We start from the raw sequence: 6,507 nt of genomic DNA, 5'->3' as shown, positions 1-6,507 counted from the left end.
GCAAGGTGCCAAGGGTTGGTTGGTAGCAGGCCACCTGTGCTTTATATGTCTCTTTGAATTTAAATTCGACTATTCCCCCTTCTTGTTGCTCATTAATGTGATTTTGGCGGTAGACCCATTCAATCCATTGTCTTCATTTCCCATCATCTCCTCCTTGGTGTCTTAAATGGGACATCTTGTCATGAATAGTATCAGTAATGGTCACCTTCCATCCTTTCCACGTGGCAGTGCAGTCCTTTGTATGCGGATGCATTCTATGCTTTGCACTAGTTTTTCTCACCGCGTCCAATCCCCCTACAAACTCCTTTATAGTATTGCGCTCTCTTCCAACTGCGTGGAGCATTGAGACTGGTCCCCTATGGATAGTCAGTTGGTTGCACCCCTGGTGCGAAACTTCATTTTTCCTGCTAGCCTGGACTATGGGCACCTTTCGAGTACCTTTGTATACAGTAGCCCATCACATTCTGTTGTATGTGGTACACACCCCCATTGGTGCGATCGCAACCATGATAGCAGGATCGTAGCTTGTCCTGGTACCATAATAGGATCGGCCAGGTCTGGTCCTCTTATTCTCAGATTTACATAGCCCGCTTGCACGATTCTGATTTTTAGTTTGCGGATTTCTTCGTCCAACATCGTGCTTTTCCTCCTCAGTCGTACCCATTCTTCATCGAGTTCACGAAGTCTCAAGCTACCGCGCTGAATGGCCTCCTGCAACCACCGAATTCCTTTGCCCATGTCCTCACGTTCAGTCCGAATGGCAAGGGCGGTGGATGGGGACATTCTCTCCACCTTGCTGGTTTCGTCGTGCCCGATCGCGAATAGTGCCATCCTCGCACGCCTCATTTCCTTTATGGTCCTATAGGTCAGTCGAACCCTTGGTACCCGCAGATTTAGTTGGGGCAGTGGTTGCATGACATACTTCTGCCTTCCTTGTCGTTAGTGGGTACCCAAACGGCGTCATCCTGACTGTGTTCACTGCAGAGGGCCTTCAACCCGTACACATATCCACCTTCTACCTTTGTGCCCATTCCTCCTAATCTTCTCGGGTGTACGTCACCTTGGTGTAATTGTCACACACAACGCTCCTTTCGGTGCACTGTGTCGCTTCTACTCTACGATTGAAGTTCCACAGTGGTTAACAAAGTCCTCTCCTTTTGTTGCACTGTCATCCGCCTGTAGTGTCCTTACCTTGGTTGTGACACATTTCAATGATCTAATCATCATATTACAATTTAGCGTTGTTACTTCATGCAATTGGTTTTGCCATCGTTCTATCTCCTCATCTGAGTTCAACGTGCAGGAACTATCGTGCTCCCATGAGATTCTCCCATCCACTGTAGGATTCACCTGATCTTGGTCTTTGCATTGTTATCTGGTAGATACAGTCTAGTTCATCGTCACTGTCCTCATCACACACAGGTTCATGTAGCGCGCTCGTTCGGTTGGGTCTATCGGAACTATTACACAGAGTAACTTTTTATCGAATATCATCTTTCGTAACTTGTTTTAGGTTGATGACCCCATTAATTTCTGTGGCCCAGTCTACTCCTAGCAATGCAGGGTACGGACTATTGTCATCCACAATTTCTATTACTTCAAATTCCATCTGTGTACTTATGCCTTCAATTTCCATGGTCACTCCTTGCAACCTTCCCATTGGTAGGATCTTTTGTTGGTTGGCCATCCGTAATTGAATAGGAGACCATTGTAGTGCAGGCCTGCCCATGCGTTCCCATGTTTGTTTTGGTAATACATTCGCATCTGACCCCAAATCCAGGATGACCTGGTCCATCTCATACTCACCAATTTGATCCGTCAATCACATTTCCGTCTAGTGTACAAAGCATTCTTTCCCAGTTTCCAGACCATGTGTGGCTCTCTTGACCTTGCGCACCTAGTGATCAGCTCTTGTAGTCCCTTAACTACCTTATTGTCATGCAACAGCTTCATACATGTCTCCAAAAAGGTAGTAAGCATAGAGGTATCCATTCCCGGCTCAAGTGGATCTCTACTACTTGGAGTAGAGGCTTTCGTGAAGCTCTTTTTAGCTTCCTTAGACTTTCCCTTCCCATGTTCCATCTCATAGTCAGGTTCCTTTATAGGAGCATCGCAAACCTTCACATCTTCTCTGGGTTGTTTCCTCGCATCTTCTCCTATAATTGCGCCACTCCTAAGTACCATGTTTATGCTATGGTCCTCTTTGCATGGTTTAGACCTCATCATTTGGATATTTTGGGTTGGAGTAGGTTGTAGTACCCCCTTTTCGCACATTTGGGCAATTAGCATCAGACAATCTACCATTTCATGGTCAAACTGCTCACAGTATGGACAAGATATTCTTGTCAGGCTAGTACAATCACGAGCGTAGTGCCTCGGCCCTCCACAATTATAACATATCAGTTGTCTGTGCCCTTGTCCAGGTCCCATTCCTCCTCTCCCTCGTCAGCATCCTTGGAATCCACTGTGTGGCCCCATGGCTGGATCGAAACCTCGCATTTCAGTTTGCATTCGATAGGTCGGGGTCCTTTCCATCATTAGCTCATAGCTTCAACACACTCGCTCGTTGTGACCCACTGATCTACGGAAGTTGCAATACAACTACTGTAGAATCTGGGTATACTTCTGCAACAGGTGACAGTTGTCCGTTGCGTGCTTTCCTCCTACTTGACAAATCGTGCACCAAAGTGTGGGTGCCACACTTTGCCCTGCTTGTACCTCCAGTCTTAATGGTATTGGTCCTCCTCCCACCAAATAGTTCGTGAATACAGGGCAGTGATCCTTGTCGTGACCTTGGACCTTGCACTTGATACACCACACTTCTTCACGTGCCTCTAGTCGGGGCGCCCTATCTTGCTTTAGGCTTTGCATCTCCAAGCATAGGTTGTGTAGTTGCGTGTGGATTTGCTGAACTCCCAACCCAGGATCTTGTATTGGAGTTTCATGCAACCTCATCGCTATCTCTAATGCTTCAGGCTCGGTTGATATTTTCTCTTGTGACAGCGCCATCCTCAGGTGTGGTGTTAGAGAGGCCACAAACCAGGCACAGTGTTGCACACCCGTCAGTGTCATGTTAGCCTCGTGAATCGTGCTCTTCAAGCGTTGATTCAGATCCCAAGGGGTTTCTCCCAATAGCATCACGATTTCCTTGAACCTGATGATCAATTGTGTCTCTGATTTTCGCCGGCTAAATTCTTTGTTCAATGCATCTTGGATCTCCGCTATTCCTGCATTCAGATGATCACTAGAGTGCTTTATATACCATGTCAATGCGCGGTCCTACAGTGCACTTACCAAAGTAGCTTTTTTGATGTTATCATCCATAATGCCTTGGGCTTCCCATACTTCCTTTACCATGAACCAGAACTAATCTGGTCCCTCGCTTCCTACGCCTCTAAATATGGGCACCTTGATCACACTCACCATTCCAACCCTCGGTGGTGGTGGAGGTGGGGTAGGTGAATATGGGTTGATGTAGGTGAAGTGGGTGATGGCATGGATGCCAGTGGTACTAGTGGTACTAGTGGAATGCATTGCTTTATCAACCAGACCGCGCTTCATGGAGAGAACCCTGCGAGCTCCTCCTCACTTTCTCATGATAGTGAAATCAAGGGATTGTTCTCTAACCCTTCAATCCTTTGGTAGCCTCTTCTGCTTCGCGTTACCCCAGACATCAATGGATTCTCATAACCCATTTTTCACATGACAACATTTTAATCAAGGTATTCAACGATTTGATATACTTACCCCGTGGTCCCTTGAGAAAGCGTCTTTCCACTTCACTGTAGCTCACGGTTGTATCTATCGCGAACTCGGTGATAAACCCTCCTATTATCTGAACCAACCAGTGATATATTGCCCATATGATTTTATCTTCAAACGCCTAGCCTGCATACCAACTCTGGAGTCTACACGATGGGTTGATCAAGTCTGCACCTTCACTGACTATCAGCTAGCCTCACGATCCACTCATATAGTTCTGTCAAGAAAGACGTGAAGAATATCTCATGGATTTCCGTGTAGAAGTAGTGATACAGCCACCTCTCTTTAGGTATCTGTGGAGTTTTTTTTCCTGTACTACGAACTCGTGGAGCTTCTAATCCAACCAATCTTCAATATCTTTTTTTGTAGGGTTCCAGCATTTCGACATCAGACATCCCTTAGGCAAATCCCGGTCCTGGCAACAGAACCATTTGTTGGCTTGTTGGGGCCTGACCTAGGTTTTAGCCAAACAAATCTCGCACTACCGGCCCTTTCGGCAACAGTCCTCAGAGCATGGATTGTAGTATCACCCGATGTAGTATGGGAGGGTGTTGTAACCAAGTTTCTGCACCCTAGGGATGTCTTGATGAGGACTGGAGGAGTCGCTATCTGATCTGTGCACTCATGCTACTTTGCACAGTCCTTCGCGAAGCTCAACAATGAAGCGCTTCTTAGATTTTCTTATTATTAGTGTGATTATTATAGATCTGATATACTTCTGATGGTCTTTAAGAAAACATTTAACAATAAAAACCAGTGGGCGCAAACATAAATATGCATAAATTTAGAACATAAGCAACAGATAGATCCATGATAAAACACACAATGATTCAGAAACTCTTAACTTTATTTATCTCTTGTTCAGTACAACTTGTTCCACCCTGTGTACTCAGTTGTAGGGGTCCGTGCACACAACTGCGAACTCTACCAAGCCTCTGCGCACACAGCTGTAGAGCCTCTATCTATCTACTAACACCCTTGACTCGGACTTACAGACATAGAGAGAATATTGCCTTCAAAAACCCATAACATTCAAGATCTAAAACCAAAAGCTGACCTCTACCCTTAGAGCCTTGCTCTATTTGTACATTCCCATTGTCCACGGACCAAGGGCAGGCCAACTCACTTTCTATTTTCTTACATTATTTTTGGGCAGAAAACCCTTTGACTTGACTCATTACATTTCGCGCACCATGCACTTTGTGGAGCTTTTACCACACTTTTACCCAAAATTGTGGGCTTTAAGCCCCAAACCCATTACGCAGGGCCTCCGCTACCCAATAGTAGAATCTTCTGCACAATTTCTCTACCTGCATAGTTTCCTCCCACCACTCCTTCATGTGATTTGGTGAGGATACTAGCGCGCTCAAACTTCAAAACATATTGGCGCAATATTTCATCTATTCCCATATTATACAAATGTCCAGCTATAACAGAACAAAAAGTTAAGCGTACCACTAATTCTTTCTTCTACTCAGTAGAATAGCCTTCTGGGGCTGAACCTGTGGTCATAAACTGAATTATATCATCAAAGTGGTCATCTATATTGCACACAACTAAGAGATGTTCATCCAGAAATCCTTCATCTAAATTAGTTGGCTCTTCTCCTATCTCAATTCTGGATAGATGATCTGGTCCCTCATTCAACCATCTAGACTTCGCAATCACCTCAAATTCATACTCCTGAAATAGTAATAACCACCTGCAAATCTTCCTCCCCAACATAGGATTATTGACCAGGTATTTGAGAGCAAAGTGATCTATATACATCTTGAAATGTGCACCCAACAAATAATATTGAAACTTCTGCAACACGTAGACCATCTCCAACCCTTCATGCTCTATAGTGGAATAATTCTTTTCGTCTTTTGCTTACTTCCGACTCGCAAAGGCTATTGTATGATCAATATCACCTATGCCAGGCTGGGTCAATATTGTACCTAGCGCAATACATGAGGCATCTACATGCACATGGAACTCATTCTTCCAATCTGGAAACACTAAGATAAGCACAATCACCATATTATCCTTTAATACATCAACACTCTTGTCATGCGGAAAGAGTCAATTTTGCGGACAAAACCGACCTCCCTAGAAGCTAAGGCTTTCTAGTGAGAAACAAGACAATTAAACACTACCTTTCCCTAAATATGCATTTAGAATACAAGTAATCAGGTGTTTATAACATACCTTTAGTCCAACGCTTTGTAGTAGTCCAGCCTTGCCGATCCAGATGAGCTCCTCCTTCTCTTCGAAACCTGCATTCACTAACAAACAAAAGATTACATAGCACCTGAATAACTCATAAAATAAAACATATTCATCATACAGACCAAGGAGTATATGAAACAAATCATGTATAACAATCTGTTGAGAAAAGTGAGCTTAATTGTATTAAGTGGAAACAAACGAAACCATTACAACCTGAGCCTTGGTGTTGTGCAGGTCCCTCTTAGGGTCCAGCAAGAGTTCTCCTTTACTTTGATCAGCTCACCCACTTCCAAATAAGGCTAGGAAAGGATGGGAATCTCTCCTCTCAAGCTCTATAAGGGAGTCCTAATTCCAGCAGCATCTACCCTTAGGAATGTTCAGCTTTCAACCTCCCCTCCCTCTGGCCCAATGCCTGTATTTATAGTGCTTTAGAGGAAGTTAATCAGGTCCACCATCAATGGGATAAGCTCCTCTTTGAATGGGATAGCTCCCCTCTTGATGGGATAAGTTCCTCTTTCATAGGGATACATGAAC

This window comes from Pinus tabuliformis, chromosome 7, assembly GCF_031772625.1.
Source record: "Pinus tabuliformis cultivar Carrire ecotype Pingquan chromosome 7, CPIR1, whole genome shotgun sequence".
NCBI lineage: Eukaryota > Viridiplantae > Streptophyta > Pinopsida > Pinales > Pinaceae > Pinus > Pinus tabuliformis.
This window is presented reverse-complemented; position numbering follows the sequence as displayed.